General features: G+C 40.1%; 1 long non-coding RNA gene across 4 annotated transcripts; it reads right to left on the bottom strand.

Moving 5' to 3' along the window:
* Positions 1-461: 461 nt before the first annotated feature.
* On the bottom strand, positions 462-19947 carry LOC116089240. 4 transcript variants are annotated; one of them, XR_004118234.1, is made up of 4 exons: positions 19854-19947; positions 10669-10829; positions 8719-8865; positions 462-851 (listed from the first exon to the last, which is right to left on the bottom strand). It is a non-coding gene; the product is annotated as an uncharacterized LOC116089240 (long non-coding RNA). The 4 variants fall into 4 exon arrangements; XR_004118233.1 differs by lacking the exon at positions 462-851 and adding an exon at positions 7097-7398; XR_004118232.1 differs by lacking the exon at positions 462-851 and adding an exon at positions 7097-7337.
* Between the last annotated feature and the right edge of the window lie 1768 nt (positions 19948-21715).

Here is a 21715-nt window from a genome sequence, read left to right as displayed (position 1 = left end):
TTTTATTGATTTAAATCTGTCTTTTTTCTAGTGCCATCATCTTAGTAAATCTCTCTCTCTCTCTCTCTCTCTCTCTCTTTGGTGGTATATCCACTTTTACTGCAGAACCCAATGTTTCAAATAAGTAGTAAACAAATATCAAATATCTTAGTTATTATGAATACTATAAAATTTTCAACAGTGAAACAAAACAGGAAAAAAAAGAAAACCTGGTTCAAATACAACAGGAAATAAGTTGATTTTAGACATTAAGTAGCTGACTTAATCGCTAATCACCAGGTATGCGCTTGAAGACAGTGAAGGAGAGCCCTTTAGCACACGACCAAGAATGGAAACTTGATTCTTTACAAAAGAGTGGCAAGTGTCAGAAACGGTAACTATTATTACAGGTCACAAGAGAGCATTTATTCTTAGTATTTGAACCAAAAGATAGTTGGCTGGTTAAAATAATAATAATTTCCATACACTATGGATTTTATACTGTTCATAGGGGCAAAATGCATGGGAACGACTGTACAAGGGTAGGAAGGTGAGGCGTAGAAATCTTTTACAGTTAGTCGTGCTGGGGATTGAGCCTAGGGCCTTACACATGCTGGGAAGCTCTATTCACTGAGCAATAACACATGTGCTTCCTTACACCCAGAGAGGATTGCGCTTTCTCATACTTCCCTGTGCGTGGGAGTCACTCCAGGCTCCTGGTAAACTGCAGAATTATGCATCCTTAGGTCAAAGTGAGCCTGAGCAACTGCCTTTCTTATAAATCTCCAGGTGGCGCTGTTGCTGCTGGCGATGCTCCAAGGACCACACGAAGAGTAGCCAGGCAAATCAGATCTTCTGATTAAAGGGATTCCCTTTAATTAAAGTGCAAATGCGTGTTAGGCCCAACACAGCTGGTGTTTGCACATTAATAGAGCTGAGTGCTTTCCAGGAACGCATATTACAGGAAGACTTGTGGAGCGATCAGGCCCGCCCCAGAACCTTCTTCCTCGCCCCCCCCCACCCTCGAACTGGGATAATGTGTATATGGGAGGTAAGGTGGAGGGTTGATTTCAGAAAAACCTCGAAGGTATCCTGTAGCTTCCTGTCTCTTTCTGCTCATCATTCTTTCCCTCTTTCTTTACTACTCTTGAGTAAGGACTTGAAAGAGCTATAGGCTCTGCAACACCTTTTGATCCTGTCCTGTGTCATTTAAAGGGATTATTTTGCATGATAAAGATGTATCCCAATTTTCAAAGGATTGGGTAAAACTAGTGCTTGTCTTCCTTCCTTCCTTCCTTCCTTCCTTCTTTCCTTCCTTCTTTCCTTCCTTCTTTCCTTCCTTCCTTCCTTCCTTCTCTCCTTCCCTCCTTCTTCCCTTCTTCTCTCCCTCCTTCCCTTCCTTTCTTCCTTCTTTTAATGTAGAATAGCAAAATAAAATATAAGATAAAACAAAGTTCACACATCAGAATTGGACAGAACAAACAACAGAAGGAAAAGAGTCCAAGAGAAGGCATGAGAACCACACAGCCGCTTGTTCTCATATACAGAAATCTCATAAAAACACTAAACTGGAATAATAGAGATTCCGGGGACCCAGTGCAGACCGGTGCAGGCCCTGTGCATTCTGCTCCAGTCTGTGCGTTCGTAGGAGCTTTGCTCCTGTTGACTTAGACGGCCTTGGTTGTTGTTGGTTTTGTTTTGGCCTCCATCTGCTTCCAACTCCTCTTACACTCTTTCTGCCTCCTCTTTAGGCAGTTTTCTGCCCCGAGGTGAGAGATGTGATGGAGAAATCCCATTTGGACCTGAAGGTTCCATGTTCTCTCATTCTCTGCATATTACTCGGTTGTGGGTCTCTGTGTATCTTTCCATCTGCTGCAGGAGGAAACTTCTCTGACGAAGGGTGAACAGGGCACTAATGTATGCGTATAGCAGGATGTTGTTAGGAGTCATTTTTTTTGCTACTTAGATGCGTGGGGTAAGTAATTTCAGGTTCTGGGGTCACCCAAGCAATATCATGTATGTGTTCTATCTAGTGGAAAGAGCCTTAGATAAAATCAGATTTATTGATTGGTTGCCATTCTGATGGGTGTAAAATGAAATCTCCAAGTAGGTTTTGATTGCATTTCCCTGAGGGCTAAGGATATTTATTGAGCATTTAAGTGTTTCTCAGTCATCTGAGTTTTGTTTTTTTGTTTTTTGTTTTTATTTTTCTATTGAGAATTCTCTGTTAGAAGTTGAAATCACTCTCCCTGATTTTATTATTCACTTTTAACTTGGCTTGTTTTTCTTGATACCCAGTTTTTTGAGTTCCTTATGTATTTTGGGTATTAGTCCTCTGTTGGTGTGTCCTTGGTGCCGACTTTTTCATATCCATAGGCTGGCTCTTTCTCCGAATGATCCCTTGTGCGTCCTTTGCTGTGCAGAACCTTCTCAGTTTTGTGAAACCCATTCATCAGTTGTTGTTGACCTTAGTACCTGCACTGGTGGTGGTCTGTTTCAACATCTTCTTTCTATGCGCATGAATTCAAGGCTCGTCCCATTTTTCCTTCTATCAGGGTCTGTGTATCTGGTTTTCTGTTGAGGTCTCTGATCCATTTGAAGTTGAATTTTGTGTTGGGTGGTAAGTGTGGATCTATTTGGATTCTTCTGCATGCAAATATCCAGTTTGACCAGCTCCATTTGTTGAAGATGCTATCTTTTTTTTTACAGTGCGTATTTCTGGCTTCTTTATTAAAAGTCAGGTGTTCACAGGTGTATGCATTTATGTCTGAGCCAGTCTTCAGTTTGATTCTGACGATCAGTGTGTCTGTTTTTGTGTTACTTCTACCCTGTTTTAAGCTGTTTTGATTAGTATAGCTCTGTACTAGAACTTGAAATCAAGAGTAGTGGTACTCTAGGAGTTCTTTTACTATTCATATATTTAGCTTCTTTTAGCTATCCTGTTTTTTTTTTGTTTTGTTTTGTGTGTGTGTGTGTGTGTGTGTGTGTGTGTGTGTGTTTCCATATGAAGCTGCAAACTGTCCTTTGAAGATCTGGGGGTAATTGTGTTGGGATTTTGATTAGGGTTTCATTGAGTCTGTAATGTGTGTTTGATAAGATGACCATATTTTTTTTTTACTCTGTTAATCCCACTGATCCGTAAACACGACAGAGTTTTCTATCTTTTAATATCCTCTTCAATTTTTTTCAATGTCTTAAAGTTTTTAAACATAGAAGTCTTTCACTTGCTTGATGTGGTGGTTTGAATATACTTGGTCCAGGGAGTGGTACTATTTGGAGGTGTGGCTTTGTTGGAGTAGGTGTGGCCTTTTTGGAGGAAGTGTGTCACTGTGGGTATGGGCTTTAAGACCTTTGTTCTAGCTTCCTGGAAGCCAGTCTTCTCTTAGTGGCCTTCAGATGAAGATGTAGGACTCTCACCTCTTCCTGTACCATGCCTGCCTGGATACTGCCATGCTCCTGCCTTGATGATAATGGACTGAACCTCTGAACTTATAAGCCAGCCCCAATTAAAGGTTGTCCTTATATGAGTTGCCTTGGTCATGGTGTCTGTTCACAGTGGCAAAGCCCTAAGACACTTGGTTAGAGTTAGCTTAAGGAATTTGTTATTATTTCAGGCCACTGTAAAAGGTGTTATTTCCCTGATTTGTTTCTCAGTCTGTCTGTCATCTATATATAAGGAAGGCTGCTCATTTTTGTGAGTTTATTTTGTGTCCAGCTACTTTGTTGAGAGTGGTTATTAGCTGTAGGAGCTGTGTCCTGGTGGAATTTTTAAGGCCACTCATGTATTCTATCATATTATCTGCAAATAAAACTACATTGACTTCTTCCGCTTCATTTTGTACTTCCTTGGTCTCCTCTTGTCTCACTACTCAAGCTAAGACTTCAAGAACTGTACTGAATAGGAAGAGAGACTGGACAACCTTGTCTTGGTTCTGATTATAGTGGAATTGCGTTGGCCTTCTCTCCGTTTATGTTGAAGACATATGTACGTCTTCATATGTATGGGCTTGCTGTAAGTTACCTTTACTATGTTGAGGTATGCTCCATCTATCCATAATTTCTCCAGGGCTTTTATCATGAAGGGATGCTGGATTTTGTCAAAGGACTTTTCTGCATCTAATGAGATGATCATGTGGTTTTTCTTTCTCTCAGTTTGTTTACATGGTAGATTATATTTATTGATTGACATGTGTTGAACCATCCCTGCATGTCTGGGATGGAGCCTACTTGAGCATGGTATATTATTTTCATGTGTTCTTGGATTCAGTTTGCAAGTATCTTGTTGAGAATTGTATCCATTTTCCTAATAGAAATTGGTCTGTAATTCCCGTTTTTGTTGGATTTTTTTATGTGGTTTGGATATCAGTGTAACTGTGGCCTCATAAAATGAATTGGACAATGTTCCTTCTGTTTCTATTTTGTGAAATAATTTGAGAAATATTGGCATTAACTCTTCTTTGAAAGTCTAGTAGCATTCTGTGCTAAAACCATCTGGCTCTGGAATTTTTTGGGGGGGGGGGCGGTGAGTTGGGAGACCAAGTCACTCTTTTAATGACTATTTCTAATTCAGTAGGGGTCATATGCCTGTTTAAATTGCTTATCTGATCTTGACTTAACTTTGGTAAGTGGTATGTATTGAGAAAATTATATATTTCTTTTAGATTTTCCAAGTTGGTGGAATCCAGGTTTTAAAGTATGTTTTTACGATTCTCTGGATTTCCTTGGTATCTGATATTATGTCCCCATTTGCATTTCTATTTTTTAAAATTTGGATATTTTATCTCTGCCTTTTAATTAATTTGAAGAAGAAAATCAACCTTATTGATTTTCTGAAAGAACTGACTACTTTGTTGATTCTTTTTATTGTTTTTTTTTTTGTTCCTATTTTATTGATTTCAGCCCTGAGTTTGATTATTATTATTTTTTGCCATCTATTCCTTTTGGGTGTGATTTCTTCATTTTGTTCTAGAGCTTTCAGATGTGCTATTAAGTTACTAGTTCTTTCCAAGTTTTTAATGGAGGCACTTAGTTAGTGCTATGAACTTACTCTCTTAGAACTGCTTTCATTGTGTCCCATAAGTTTGGACATATTGTGTGTTCATTTTATTTGGATTCTCAAAAGTCAAATTTCTGTCTTGACCTATTTTTTTCATTCAGTAGAGAGTGTTCAGTTTCTGTGAGTTTGTAAGCTTTCTGTTGTTTCTGTTGTTGATATCCAGTTTTAATCCATGGTAGTCTGTCTTAGTCAGGGTTTCTATTCCTGCACAAACATCATGACCAAGAAGCAAGTTGGGGAGGAAAGGGTTTATTCAGCTTACTTCCACATTGCTGTTGATCACCAGAGGAAGTCAGGACTGGAGCTCAAGCAGGTCAGGAAGCAGGAGCTGATGCAGAGGCCATGGAGAGGTGTTCTTTACTGGCTTCCCCTGGTTTGCTCAGCCTGCTCTCTTATAGAACCCAAGACTTCCAGCCCAGGGATGGCACCACCCACAAGGGGCCCTACCCCCTTGATCACTAATTTCATTGAGAAAATGCCCCACAGCTGGGTCTCATGGAGGCACTTCCCCAACTGAAGCTTTCTTCTCTGTGATCTCTGTGATAACTCCAGCCTGTGTCAAGTTGACACACAAAACCAGCCAGTACAGTAATCTGATGGGATGCAGGGTGTTATTTCAATTTTCTTGTATCTGTTGAGACTTGCTTTGTGTCCCAGTATGTGGTCAGTTTTGGAGAAACCATGAAGTGCTGAGAAGAAGGTATATTCTTTCGTGTTTGGGTGAAATGTTCCATAAATATCTGCTAGATTCCTTTGGTTTATAAGGTCAGTTAGCATTTCTCTGTTTAGTTTTTCTCTGGATGACTTGTCTATTGGTGAGAGTGGGCTACTGAAGGCTCCCACTGTCAGTGTGTGAGGGTTAGTATGTGATTTAAATGGTAGTAATGTTTCTTTTACAAACTTGGGTGCCCTTTTGGCAATATCTTATTGATAGAGTTTTTCCCTTTGAGGAGTACATAGTGTCCTTTCTTATCTCTTCTGAAATATATTTTGCTATATATTAAAATGGCTACACCAGCTTCCTTCTTAGGTCCATTTGCTTGGAATACCTTTTTCCACCCTTTCACTATGAGGTGATGTCTATCCTTGATGTTTAGGTATGGTTTTTGGATGCAGAAGAATGGATCATGTTTTCACATGCATTCTGTTACTCTGTGTCTTTTCATAGGGGAATTGATACCACTGGTGTTGAGAGATATCAATGAACAGTGCCTATTGATTCTGTTATGTTGTTGTTGTTGTTGTTGTTGTGGTGGTGGTGGTGGTGGTGGTGGGTGGTGGTGTGTGTGTGTGTGTGTGTTTCCCCTCTTGTGATTTGCTGGTCTAGGTTTATTTCCTGTGTTTTCTTGGGTATTGTCAATCTTCTTAGGTTGGAATTTTCCTTCTAGCACCTTCTGAATATCTGTATTTATTGGTAGATAATGCTTAAGTTTGATTTTATTATGGAATGTCTTATTTTTTCCATCTATTGTGTTTGAAAGTTTTGCTTGGCATAGAAGTCTGGGCTGGCATTTGTGGTCTCCGAGTCTGCAGCACATCTGTCCAGTCCCTTCTGGCTGTTAAAGCCTCCAGTGAGAATTCAAGTGTTATTCTAGTAGGTCTGTGCTTATATGTTACTTGGTTTTTTTTCCCTTGAAGCTTTTAATATTCTTTCTTTGTTCTGAATGTTTAGTATTTTGATTATTATGTGCTAAGGGGACTTTCTGGTCCAGTCTATTTGGTGTTCTATATCTTTCTTGTACCTTAATAGGCACTTTCTTCTTTAGGGGACTTTACTCTATGACCTAGGTTTTTTTTTCCTTCTTCTATTCCTATTATTTTAAAATTTGATCTTTTCACAATGTCCCAGGTTTCCTGGAAGTTTTTTGCCAGGAGTTTTTGTTTGTTTGTTTGTTTTTGTTTTTGTTTGTTTTTTGACATTGTTATCATGTCTTCTATTATGTCTTCAATGCCTGAGATTCCCTCCCGCCTGAGATTCCCTCCCTCCTTCATCTCCTGTATTCTGTTGGTGAGACTTGCCTTTCAGGTTCCTGTTGTGTGCATACATTTTTCATTTCCAGATTTCCTTCAGGTTGTGTTTTCTTTATTGATTCTATCTCCACTTTCAGGTCTTGAATTCTTTTGTTCGTTTTCTTTCCAGTGTTTGTGTTTTCATGGATTTCTTTAAGGGATTTGTTTATCCATCCTCTTTGAGGTACTCTATTATATTCATAGAATCTATTTTAAGTTGTTGGGTTCTTCCTCCTGTGTACTTCTGCCATGTTGCCATACTCTGGGCCAGTTGTGGTAGGGTTGTTGGACTCTGGTGGAGACATATTGTACTGGCTGTTATTGATTGTACTTTCACACTGGCATCTAGGCATCTGAAATTGGGAAGATTTTAATTCTAGTGTAAGTCTGGTCTTTTCTTTGTTGGGTATATGTTTTTCCCTTTGTTTCTATTTCTTCTCTGGTACTTAGGAGAGTCTGATGGTGTGTGTTGATTGGTTGGAAATTCTTCTGGTATCCTGATGGGTGTGGCCACTGGGGGTTCTAGGAAAAATGTATTTCTAGGTTTTGGGAGCTGACATTTGGGGATGTGAGTGGGCTGGGGGCGGAGTGTGAAATAGTGCACATGAGGAAGGAAAGCTGGGCTGGCTAGTCCTCTAGGAACTGGGGCAGAGAATGAGGAGAGGCCACAGCAGGTTTGTTATAGAACTGGAGATGAGACTGGGGATTGGATTTGGAGAAAAGAGATAGGTGATGGTCTGTAGTTAGCCTACCTACTTCCCTGTCTACTTCCCTGTTTTGAGAAGCCTGTGGGTTCCCAGGGAGTACCTGTTGGGTTCTGGGATAAAGGAATGAGTTCAGGGAAGGAACTTAGGAAGAGAAGGTCTTTGTGATCCACTGGCAAAGGAGTGGATGAGGAGGGAGTCCACAGCAGGTGTTCTGCTGTGGAGCTGGAGATGAGACTGGAGGATTGGATTTAGAGGGGCAGAGGGAGAAGTGAAAATCTGCACTTAGCCTACCTGATTCCCTGGCCAGAGTGATTGGTTATTTATTAATGATGCCATTAAGTAGCTACGATGAGCTTCTAAAACCTGGTAGAAGTTTATTAGTTCTAGATACTGAAGTCTAGTAAAATGTTGATTTTGATAGTAGCTCAGCAAAAGAACATCTGCTTAGCACAGCTAAGTCCATGGCTGCTAACCTCAGTCCTTAAAACAATCAGTCTGGAAGTTTGTGCAGTTCTGAGTTAACCCATATCTACTCAATACATAATTTGATTTTGTAGGACATATGCTAGATTTTAATGAAAAAGTTATTTTGGTCCCAACTCGATTGAGCTGAGTGGTCTAAGTAACAGTGATAGAAATTATACTTCAGTTCTCCACTAGTCAAGCTTTTTCAGCATTTACACGGATAGTGATCAAAGACTTATGAGGAAATAATGAGACATCTAGGAAGGACTCATTTCAGAAGCACTAAGTTCTTATGTATTTTTGACTAGAGGGTTTTCTGTGATTATGTTTATCTGTTCCCAGGAAGGGATTCATGCTCATGAAGGGCCTTCCTAGTTCTTGCTATGTGACTATGGATACTATGGGTATGGTGGAAGGAAAACAATCCTCTCTCGTTTCTTATTGCTTTCCTATATGGGAGGATTATGTTGTAGAGCCCCAAAGACTAAGCAAGATCATTACTGTAGCAACTTCTCTATTGGGTGGTGGCCAGGGAAGGTGTCTAGTTGCACAGGAATCGATGGCGATGGGTGAGCTGGAGCTGTTGTAACGTGGGTGGGCTCAGCCTTCAGGAATGCTGGCATGGCCAAAAGGAAGCGTTGAAGAAACCTAGGACCAGATGGGAATGGGTTAGAGAACTTTCTCAGATGAAGGGTTCATTCCAGAGTCAATCTGCAGCCCTGGAAAGGCCAGCCATGCTGTGGCTGTGGAGTCTAAGTACATTTGGAATACCACCCCTGCCAGCAATTGGGAATACAGTGAACAGGCAATGACCTCCAGAGGAGGAGGGGCAGGGACAAGGGTACAGCAAGGTGTTGGATGTCTGCCAGATGCACTCTGATGGTTCTAGGCAAAGCTCCAGTCCCAGCAGCGGGCTGGGATACTAAGCAGGAAATTGGCACTGAAGTCTGGTTAGAGAAGAGGGCTGCAGAGATCATCAGACCCGTGCCTGTGAAGGGAAGATGAACTCCAGACTCTGTGCACTGGTGTTAATCCCTGCCCTGGTCGGACCTGGATGACACAATGGGGATCAGGGTGGTGTCCATAATTGGACAGGGAAGGCAGGGATTGTGAGAGGACTCAGCCAAGACACTCTGTTGGCATCCTTAAGTATCATCATGTCTACTCCACCTTGCATTGATGTTATTATGCTAGGAGAAAACCAGTTCTTTGATTCAGGGAGGTTTTGTAAGAGCCAGGAGTTATTTGGTGAAATGTAAATTATTTATGTGAGTTGTAACATCTTAAATGGAGGACCATTTTGTCCTCACTGAAAGTTCCAAGCCAAGTATAGGGTAATTGTTTCTCACCAAAGACTCCCAGGGATGGGCTGATAGCTGAGTAAGTTGCACGAGGAAGAAAAACTCTGTGGGCTTCTCAGTGAGAGGGGTTGGAGATGAGTTGGGGACCTGGATTTTGGTTAGGTGATGGAATGTTGTAGAATGACTGCTGTCAGGGACAGTTCTCTGATTCGGTGTTTTCCTCAGTCTTAGCTAAGGTGAAAAGGGTAGGGGCTAAGGGTAAGTTTGTACTTGGTATGGAGACAGCACTGGAGCCTATCATCTGGGAGAGGTGGGATGGATGCTCTTTTATGGCTTGTACCATGATTTGTGGTTTCGCCTCTTCTCACACAAGATTAGGAGGTTATCTCATTTAATCTTGTGTTATCACAGCCTCATAGTAACTGTGTCTGGCATCGGCAGTCTTTGAAATGGTTTATGTCTAACAGGAGACACTTGGGCCCACTAGGGGATTCCACACCAGCTCCTACAACACCTACACTTAGCTGTATATGCTTGACTTGTTCTCAGATGCCAGAGAGTGTTTTCTCTTTTTCTTTTATGATCTATTATTTTGGAAGAAATAGAGTTTTATATATACATATATATATATGTGTGTGTGTGTCTGTATATGTGTGTGTGCATGTACATATATATATATACATACACACACACATATATATGTATATATATATATAATTTTGGTAGAGTATGAGAGATAGAAAAACTCATCTTGTCAACTTTGCTGTCAGTTTTGGGATTTTACTATATAGTCAGGAAGTACAGGACATTCAGTAATCTTGTTTACATTTACCTTAGACATAGAGAGAAGCATATAGAGTTAGGGAAGTTATCACACAGCAGACAGTAATTGAATGGGCAGATCTAAGAACAATGCATTCTCGATCTCTCCTATCACAAACCTGTGATGGGTCACCTCAAGTCACAGGCTGGCCACCTTCTGAATAATGGGCAAAAGGGCATTTGAGAAGAGATCTTGATCAGAATGATGGCATTCTTCATAGTAGGGATGCATTTGTTCTACACTCAGTTTTCCTTTAGCACTGATGTACCCAATCATGAACATATTTCCTCATCTCATTCCTCATGTGCATTTCTTGACCCTACTTACAGTTATGGGGTTTGTCTCTGGATGGTGAATTCCTTAGATTGATTGACCAGTCTGTTAAGAGGTGCACCTCCATTCAGGTTATCTTCACTTTTTTCTTCTCTATATTATATGATCCTTAAGGGTAAGGGCAGATATCTCCTCAATATTCCTTGAGTGGAACCCTATGTGAATGGTTGCAGATGAACAAAAGCTTACCTATTTAGTCAATGAAGTAGATTATCACAGTTCCAAGAGGGTCTGGCAAATTCAAAATCTTATCGGCACTAACTGATATTGTCATCCCCAAATTTCTATGATCTTAAATAAAATACTCCTGTTGAATGAAGGAAAATACCTACAAAGAACTTAGACATATTGACAGCAGTAGAACTACAGAAAGCGTAAAATCCCAGTTTGAAGAACAATTTAAATACCCTTCAGCAGGAGAATAAATCAACAAACTCTGACCATAGCTTAGGGGAGGAGCACTGGTATACATGATGTTGTGGCTTCTAACCTCAGCACTGAAGAAGCAAGTAAACCAACCAACCAACCAAAAAAGGACACTCTGGTATGTCCTTCCATTGGGATAATACATAACAGTGTAGAGGCACAAAAAATAATGCCTCTGTGAGCAGGTGTATTTCTTAGAAGCAAACTGAACTGAATAAGCCAGATAAAAAAATATATATACTACATCATTTAATGTATGTGAGACTTTAAAATTATGCCATTGCACTCAAGTGACAGAAAGTAGATCAGGAGTTGCCTGGGTCTCTGAGTGAGGAGTTATTTGATGGAAGGGATATAGGAGAAGACTTTGAGATGATGACAGAGTTATTTATCTTGATGTTGGTGGTGCTTACAACATTTGTGAGAAGGTTATGAAACACATCACTGAAATTAATGAATTTTGTTAAGTGAAGCCTATATGTCAATATAATTAGGGCTGGGGACATGGTTCAATTGGTAAAGCACTTGGCACTCAAGCATGAGGGAGCTGTGTTCAGATCTCCAGCACCCACAAAAAAGCTTTGACATAATGCTAGGGTTGAGCAGAGGCAGGCAGATAGATCCCTATGACTTACTAATCCTCTAGTTGGCACAAGTTGGTGAGCTCCAGCTTCATTGAGAAACACTGTGACAATACGAATATGTGATTAAGGAAAACACCCAACGTTGACCTCTAGCATTGACTTACACACACACACACACACACACATTTTTTTTTGCACCCCTCTTCATTTTCCTTACTTTTTCTCATTAGATTAAAATTTCCCTAAAACATTGCATGCATGTCCAAATTAGTTTTTACCCCTTTCCTCAATCATTTAGAAAGAAAAACTCTCCTCAAGGCTCACGGTGGTCTCAAAGTTGCTTCTCTAGTATAAGCATTGTCTGCAGTTTTGGAGATCTTCTCCACAGTATTGGATAGGGAAGTCTCTCCTTCCTCATGGATACATTCATATCTACTTCCACAATGTCCAATGACTTCACTTTGCTGGCTATTCTCCCTCAGAGTCCTTCTCTGCCTCCTCACCATAAAAGCTCACCCACCCAACCAATCATTTATAAACCATTTGTCTCTATCTGGAGATTCCTAGAACTCTGGTTCCACGTAATATCTACCGACATTCATTCCAGATTTACAATCAACAGCTAAATCAGATGTCTAACTCACACTCAATACACCCAGCTTGGTCTTCAGAGGCTCGTCCAGATATGCCTGCCCAGTAGATCCGTTTCTCCCACAACCCATATCTCTATGACGGAAATATTTTAACTCTGTAGCTAGTTAAGTCAAAGCCTTGAAATTGTCTTTGATTTATTTCACAAGCTGTATTCATTTCGATGAAATTCTGTTGACCCTATATCAAAACATAGATCTCGAAGCTGGTCATACCCACAGGTTTTATTTTAACCCTAATCATGGTTGTTTTGTACCCAGATTCTTGCTTCCACTTGATGTCTTTTTGATGAGTAAATTGTTGGGTTTGTGTTTTTCTGTAGTCTTATTTCTACATGAAAGCCAGCATAAACCTAACAAAATGAAAGTCAGGCCCTGTCAATCTGCAGGAAACAAGTGCTCCCAGTCCAATGCTATAAAGCCAATGTCTTTATGATAAGGCGTCAAGGATGACTGGCCTCCTGTTTTTCCTTTCGTGCCCTCTGTTTAAACTACACTGGCTACCTTGTTATTCCTGAGATGTTGGAAGACCTTGCTATTAAGGCTGCAGTCCAACACGTCTGGACAGCTCTCCAAGCTCAGCACAGAATGGAGGAGTCCCCTTTTCAGTGGAGTTTCCTCTTCCCCAGCTGATCTTATTTCTGGCTGGCGAGTGTCTCTAAGCACAAGTGTCTGACCTTATCTAGAAGATGACCCTGCAAGTGATGCATGATTCAGCAAAGATGTCCAGCTCAGCCCTTCTGGCAGTATGATGATTACGTGATGACCAATCAGCCCTTCTAACCTGTAACCCTGAAAACCTCTGAGTAAGGTCACGAAGCCTATGGCCAGATTACAGGTCTGACTTCCTCTATCTGGATACCTGTAAATGAAGACTTTTCTCTTCACATAAATGAAGAATTCCCAGCACGTCAGCCTCAGCCAATAATGTGCATCCGCCCTGGATATCCCTACCAACTCCCCAAGACCTGTGTAGTTCTTGTTCATCCAAATAAAGTTGAGTTGTCTAATTGGAGCAGACCCCAGAAGTCAATCCATTGTACTCGTGGCTGTCCAGAACCTGTCCCTGCACCTCTGCTCCTTTCACCCCTGTGGGCTAGTGGCTAATGACCTCCGAAAGGGAAGCCTACCCTGGGATTTACCAAGAATCCCCTTCTTCAAGGTCTTTGTATTGCCTCTTCTCTGCCTGGATAGCTCTATCACTCTTCTCTATATATGTGCATATCCAGTCCCCTCCTTGTTCTTCCAAGACTCACCCAAGTGCCATTTGCTTAGCAAATCTCTCTTGGAGACTTTACCCAAGACTCAGTCCCTTTTACACCCTTCTAAGGCCTTTTATTTTCTTCCTTGTTTTAGTTTTATCGTTTTATTGCTATTTCTCTTTGTGTGTGTTTCCACACGTCTGTGTTTCTACACATACGGACTTGCGCATGCATGCATACATGGAAATAAGAGAAAGACCACGGATGTTTTCTTCTAAGCACCTTCTACCTTTATTTGAGGCGGGGTCTGTCATTGGCCCGGAGTTTTACCAAGGATGCTAAATAAGGTGGCGTCTTCAGATCTATGTTTCCAGTTTCCATCCTACCATCTCTGGGATTATATGCATGAACCGCCATTCCTAGCTGTTTATGTAGGTTCTGGTGATTTGAAATCAGGTCTCTACACTCCTGAGGTAAGCATGGCCATCTTCCCAACCCCATGTTTAATATTTCTTACAGAGACTCTTCACTCTATGAAATATTATGTATCTGAGTGTGTATTTTTTGTACGCTCTCCTCCATGTAAGTGCAAACTCTTTGAGGCTGAACTGCCTTGTCCATTTTCTTGTTTGCTTATATGGCATCTATACCCCAATATTTGGCATATAGATTGTTAGTGAATGAGAAAAACTGAAATATGAGGCTAAATTGAAAAGTAACATTTAGAAGAGAATTACTTCAAAGAGAGACCAATGTCCAGGATTTTAATGTAATTCTTATATAATAGCATCACACTAAAGCACAATCCAGGAAAACTATGTGCATTTATGTTAGAAATGGCCCACATTAGTGAGCTGCTTCTAGAAATCATTTTAAAGATGATTGACTTTGTTTTTTGATTTTTGTTTTTAACAACCCATTTAGAACATCTCAAATATAATCACTGAATAGTTGAGAAATTGCCCACCATTGGCAGGTAAGCTCATAATCACTTTTGAGGAAAAACTAGCCAAATCTCCTTCAGCATTGGTAATGCTTTTATTTTATGCATATATATGTGAAAAGATCCTCTGTAATGGTAAGATTTCATGAAATTTCACCCTAGTTCCCCAACACATAAGCGTTAGAAGATGAGATAAAAGCTGGAAAGTGGTACAAGAGGTATAACGCAGTGGTAGAGTCCTGGCCTGGCATGTCCAGCGTCTATGCCAATTCCTAACACTGGAAACAGGGGAGAGATGGGAGATTGTGAGCCTACCACATACACCTGGGTGTGCGTGTTACCTGAGCTTAAGATTTGCAGTGCTGTAAAAATGAAAGAACACATACAATGTGGATTTAGAGCAGGTGACTTAAGCCTCCACACAAATAAAACAATAATTTTGTCATATTCTTGTGATCAAAGATAATAGTTTTCTCGTGACTCTAAGCTTACTCAGGTGTGCTGTCTGTTCGTTGTGTCGTAACACACACTGCTTAGGTCTCCAGACCACGCAGGCTTACTTGGTAATTACCGTATTGAAAGCCAGATTACTTATTGTTTGGATGTCAACTCCCTGAGAATTTGCCAAGTAACTCTCAGACAACTGGGAATTACCAACAATCCTTGCCTGATGAAGGCGCCCGCTTTTCTCATATCACGTGAGAAACTGAGGTGGGCAAACTGGTTCAGAAAAATGAACTTCATGCCGTGCTACAACAAGCCCCTGGGGAACCACCCCCAGTCTGGTTACAGGACTATTGAGGACAACATTTTCTCTGATGGGCTAGTCCTCAGAGCCTTCAGTCCAGAGAAACAATCTGACATTTGTCCTCTCCCAATGCCTTTGTCTGGTTCTGCTAACTTGCTGCTGTCACAGGATTCCATATTCTAGACATCCCTTGTGTGGGGGCCAGGGAGATGACTCAGTGGCTAATGTGTTTGCTGTATTAGTATGAGGAATTGATTTTGAATCTCCCAAGACCATTTAAAGTTGGATGCAGCAATGGACATGCGTAATCGTAGCTCTCCCACGGGAAGATGAATGGCAGAGAGTAACATTATAGGAAGCCTAGTCTAGCTAGTCTTCATGTAACAGGGAAACCACCAAAAAAAAAAAAAAAAAAAAACCCTCTCAAACCAAGTGGAAGGTGAGGACCAACACCCAAGGTCGTCCTATGACCTCTACACGTGTATCATATCAAGAGTGTGTTCACACTTCTACATGTTTACATGGTCATATTTCTATATATTTCTACATTTAAATGTATACACATGTACATGAATATGCTCAGAAATGGTTGGTCAATACAAACTGAACTTCTTTATTTTTTTTTCCCTAAGAGACAGAAAGAATACAATGTTGGATAGGTTGAGAAGAGGGACAATCTGGAATGAGTTGGAGGAGGGGAACAGATCTGATAAAAATATATGGTATAATAGACATTTTAAAAGGGAAATCACATGTATCTAAACTTGAATATAAACAGGATATCTATGAATTTAATTTTATTCTTATCTATCATCAATTTCTGGGGTTTTAGTGACAATGCCCTCCTCTTCCCTACCCCTTGTATTTTGGCACCATGGATAATTGGCTCCAGGAGGCTATAGAGGTACAAAGCTCTGTGGATGATCAATCCTATGCAGAAAATAGTGTTTTCCTTATATGTCTTCCATGCAAAACAGTCAGGCATACCCATCCTTTTGGCATGGCAACACCACGTTGTCATCTACAAAGATTGTGCTTGTGAACTGCATAGCCTAATTACATTCTTTGTACAAATTACAAAAAAAAAATCCTCATAATGTTTTAAGTAAGTTTTTGAAGTTTATGATCTTCAAAAGTTTATGTTCATCTCCAGGCCACAACTGATGTGCCTCACTCGAATGATCTCTAGGTCATTTCTAATACCCAATACACTGTGAACTCAGTGTAAATGATTGTTATATTGCTCAGGGAGTGGTGATGAGAAATAGTCCATACATACTCAATATAATCATATTTATTTTAAGCGTTTTTGATATGGGGTCATTTGAATTTGCAGATATAGAATCCACAGCTATTGATAACCACGTGTGTGTTTTTGATTGCCCTGAAAACTAATCTTGGGAATATTTCTTGGCTTTCTGTGGGAAGGGGTAGTTACAATATGACAGTGAACTCAATGGCTTGGAGTTTGCTTTGATTCTGCATAGCATTTACTTAATTTACTTAAAATAAGAGAAAGTAATTTCTCAGACTATAGGCTCTATTTTAGCTACTAAAAAAAGAATAACTACACATATATGTACCCGGCACAGGATTACTCATTAGATGTGGCCACTAGCAATAATTATTGAGGTTTATTGTCAACTCATTTCAAGCAGCAATCAGATTAAAAAGACTGGCATTTCAGTTGACAGAACAACTTTTCTAATCTCCTGATCCCTCTGATGCTTATCTTCTTCATTTGTGAGCCCTCAGGTAGTGATGAAAACACAGCTTCATACACAGAGGCCAGCAACATTAGTTATTACTTGTATTGTTCTGTGCTGTGACGTTTAGGAGGTCCGGACCATCCATGAGGTGGACCACCATTCTAATTAATTATTTTAAGCAGCAGGGTGTGAGGGAGGCTAGTAGAAGGACTTGCAACATAAGAAAGTGCAGTTTAGTTGATGAGGCACACATCTTCATGTCCCGGGCACAAAGCCTGTGCTTTTTAGAGAGAGCATGAGGTTTTGAGTTAGGAGACTGAAATCCAAGTTCAAGCCTGTTGTTTATCAGGCAGATCCTTCAGCAATCAAGTAACATTGACCCTTAGGCCCCTTGTCTATAAAACAGCTGTGAAAAAGAAAAGAAAGAGCAGGTGTGTAAAAGACCGCAGTGCACGTAACTCTTTTTACCGAGCTCTGTATGAACGTTGGTTATTATTATCAAGGGGTATAAATTGGAATCTTATATATAAGGTAAATGATTAGGTACGTAGCATATGAGGAACTGATTGTCGTGACAGTACATCTTAGGAAATTTCTTGGAGGAGTGGAACAAAATATAAGCATCAATCCAGAAAGGATGTAGCTTACAAGACAACAGAAAGGAGCACGTTTTCCACTGTGACCAACAGCAAAGACACAAACCTAGAAACAAGGGGTGCCTCGGTAGCCATTCATAGAGCCCAGTACCCTGCATGTGGGACTCACGTAGGAGACAGATGGCACCTGCATAGGATGATTCCTATGGAATATGATACCTTCAAGTCACCTGGTATGAAGCCTTATCTCCTATGGTTTTACTCTAGATTCTGCTACTTACAAATCATTTCATTGTGATAGTGACCAAATCCAAATGTCTTTAGGGAATGGGGCTTCTCTGTTGGGAATATTCTAAGATATAAATGGGTCAGTACACAAACACATAGCCATGTGGCCCTCACCTAGAAATTGATCATTGGAAAAAGGACACCTATTATTCAATATATTTAATTACTTGGCCTTCTAAATGCACATTTTTCCTTATTAATTACCACTCAACCAAAAGCAGGAAAGATTTGATCCCTCATCTCCTAAATAAGAATAATGAAAAGCACTCAGAATTCTATCAGCCAAATAAGCCAACCGCTTCCCCTTTGACCTTATACCTATAGATTTCTTCGCCATAGTTTTATCTGTGATGTACATAAGGTATCCATGTAAAGTGCTATGTGTATTTCTGTACTAGTTTTGATGAATATAAGTACTTGGGCATTCATCTTAGGTTTTATGGCAATCATATTTTCAAGGGAGGCTTCAAGACACATGTTTAGCTTTTGTATGAAATATTGACTGAGAATGGACATAGAATACCGCACCTCAGGCAGGAAAAGTTTAGCCTTGAGGGAGTCTGGCGATGTTTGGAGACAACTTTGGTGATAAAACTGTTGGCATCCAGGGGTAGAAGTCAGGGATGCTGTTTAATACTATTAAAATGTCAACCTTCTACAAATGACGAGTCCAGGAAGCCAGTAGCCAGTAGGGTTGCAAGCCTCAGACCTAAAGAGTCTCAATGGCCCTCCCCTAAGTGGGGTTGATGGGATATGGCCAAGAGGCGTTAGGTGGTGATACCTGGCAGTTCTCTTGGTGTCTGTGTCAACCCAAGCTTAACCTCTTTTTACTACCAAAAATAAAATGGAAGGTGCTGAAAAATCTCCTTTTGTTCAGCAGGAAGTCACTGTGCATGTTTAAGTTGGTGCTGTTGGATGGATCATCACCAAAAATTAGCAGTAATTGCAGAATTAGCAACCAGTTGAATATTTTAATCAGAAACTCTTCATTCAACAGTCCACAAACCCACAGGCATCATCTACTGGGTATACTTTTTTCCCCTATGTGCTGTCTGACAAACTCAGTGAAAGAAAGTGTTTGTATGTGTGTGTGTGTGTATGTGTGTGTATGTATGTATGTGTGTGTGTGTGTGTGTGTGTGTGTGTGTGTGTATGGATGTTTCTATAATACTAGGTAGGTTTCAAAAAATATAATTTTTTGAAAGTCATTCAGTTTTTGTTAAAAAATTAAGTTTTTAGATTAGTGTAATAGTCTTCATCATAGCATCTTCAAGCATAGGTATTATACTTTGTTCTTAACCATCCCCTTCCTCTGTGCCCCCCAGCCCCCAGCTGGTTCCCTTTATTTTGTATTGGTACCCATTTTTGTTTGTCTCTCACCTATATTCACCCTCCTGTCCACTCCTCACTCCCGCTAGATCCCTTCCTCCCTCTTGTGATCTCCTTTCTAGTTTCATGACCTACAAACACACATATAAAAATACACACACATAGATATGCATATATTATATATAATTATACATATACTTTTAAATTTAGGCTTTCCATATGAAAGAAAACATGTGTTATTTGTCTTTTTGACTCTGGCTTATTTCACTTAGCATAATGATTTCCAGTTGCATCTACTTTCCTGGAAATAGCATGATTTCTAGTTTCTTTATAGCTAAACAGAATTCCATTGTACCCAGGTACCACATTTGCTTAATCTATTCATTTGCTGAGGGACATCCAAGCTTCCTGGTCACTGTGACTATTGCAGCAATAAACACAGACGCCTTGCTCACTTCAACTTTCTGTATTCTACTTAGTGCTTTGGCTACAATTCCTCAATTTTCTGTAATCATTTTTTTTTGTAAGAGTTTCTTAACCCCTACACAGTAGCCCTGAATTAGAGACGTGTACATTTTGGCTACAATAAGAAGCAAGGCCGGAATTCTTTTGGTCCCATGTAACTTACTTATTATTGGTAGCCACCAGAAAACTCAAAGAGAGAGCCAGGGATACTGGGGTATAAGATAGATAGTGATACATACCACAAGGTCGCAGTTCAGTGGTAGGCACACCTGGGCAGCCACTGAAAGGGAAGTTTGTGCTGATGGTGGCTTAGCCCCTGCTAACACCTGGAACCCAACAGAATGTTCATTATGACATAGTGAAGGTCTTTCCCAAGGCGCTTATGGAACCTACCAGAACGTAGACCTGACAGCCCGTTTGGAAAAGCTCACACACAGAAGTGTAGCTTGGATGTCTCACTTTCAAAGGCTCAGAAGAACTCTGCGTTTTAAAATTACTATTTGATTGAAAACATGCAAAACTCATTCCTGCATAATAATTTGCTATATATAAAATTGCTCTCTTATAGGCTTTCCATTAACAGGAGCAATGTTTTTTTCCCCCAATCCTAAATTCATGCAAAATAAATGACAGTAGGGATCTCTCCTTAAATTGCTAGTGAGGGCATCCCACCCCCTACCTGTATAGTGCTATAATCTCTGCCTGAGGAACCAAAGACAATGCTCCTCTGATCAAAAAATTACAAAAAACAAAAAACAAACAAACAAACAAAAACAACAACAAAAAAAACCCCCAAAGCCCAAAAATACAACAACAACAAAAAAAACCCAAACCATAAAACAACATTTTGCATTTATTTGCATCAAATTAAGGAGAAATATTGATTTTTTTCATATAAAATACACATTTATAGCTGCTAAATTTGAATTATGGAAGCAGCTGATCAGAAGAATCCTTATGAAAAAGAGCCAAGTCATGTCAGGGTGGTTTAGTGGAATTACTGACAATAAGCTTATGCAGATTCATTACTGACTTAGGGGATAATACAACATCAAGAACGCTTCTGAACTGAAGTGTGCACTTTAATCCCTATCCTAAACTGTAAAAATGGCTTCTTTTTGACCAGGACAAAATTAAGCATCAAAGACCGCAGTCAGCCCTCTTGTGGCAGGTACAGATAGTAATGGGAAATGATCTACCAAGAACAGGGCCGTCCTTCAGAGTCAGAATTAGCTTTTACATACACTAGATGTATGACCAAAAAATAAACCCTATAGAAAAAACCCACCCCAAATTAAAAAAAAAAAAAACTGAAGGTATTTGAAATTGCAAGATATAAGCACCCTGACTTACCAGTATGAACTCCTCTAGAAAGAGGACTCTTGGTCTTTTGATAGTCGGTGTTGGGAAGTTCAGGCTCTTAGCCTGCACAAATCTATAGACTTGAAACACAGTGTCTTACACAAGGAGCAAGAGTGACTTTGTATAAACACTCCGAAAGTAACTCCAAACCCTTTGCTATGTCTGTTCTGACCTCAAAAGCCTTTCCCATTTAAGAAAAAAAAAAAAAATCTACATTTCAAATGAACATTTTTTTTTCTTATCACATTTTCTTTTTCTTCTGTTTTATTTTGTAAATTCTCTCCAAGTCTCCTGTCTGCTTTCAGATAGTTATCACCCTTAGTAATCCCCACTTCTCATAATCCCCACTAGCTCTGCAGTTCCCCATGGGCATCATGTTTCTAAAATTCTAGTGTGATCTTCTTTCAGTCATTCGTAGATTTGTATCGAGTGCCTGCAAGACGACAATTGCTGTTTTCTGTGCTAGGGATAAGACAGTAAAGTAACAGCGTCATCTCCAAGGATCTCACGATGCTGAGGGAGACCTAGGTTAACAAATGAGTATTATGTGTACATGTGTATGCATCTCTGGGTAATGTCAAATGCAGAAGAAAGGGCAGGCAACGATTCAAAAGTAGTTGAAATACAGAAAGGCAGGACTTCAAAGGCTGAGCAAAGACCCACTTCCTGAGGCAGAGCTCACTGAGAGTTACAGAGCTTTGGAAGATGTTGATAAAAGACAGGAGACTGTGTAGCATGA

Source organism: Mastomys coucha, unplaced genomic scaffold (genome assembly GCF_008632895.1).
Source record: "Mastomys coucha isolate ucsf_1 unplaced genomic scaffold, UCSF_Mcou_1 pScaffold14, whole genome shotgun sequence".
Taxonomy (NCBI): Eukaryota; Metazoa; Chordata; class Mammalia; order Rodentia; family Muridae; genus Mastomys; species Mastomys coucha.
Note: the sequence above shows the minus strand (reverse complement) of the source record. Positions and strands in the feature narration are given on the sequence as shown.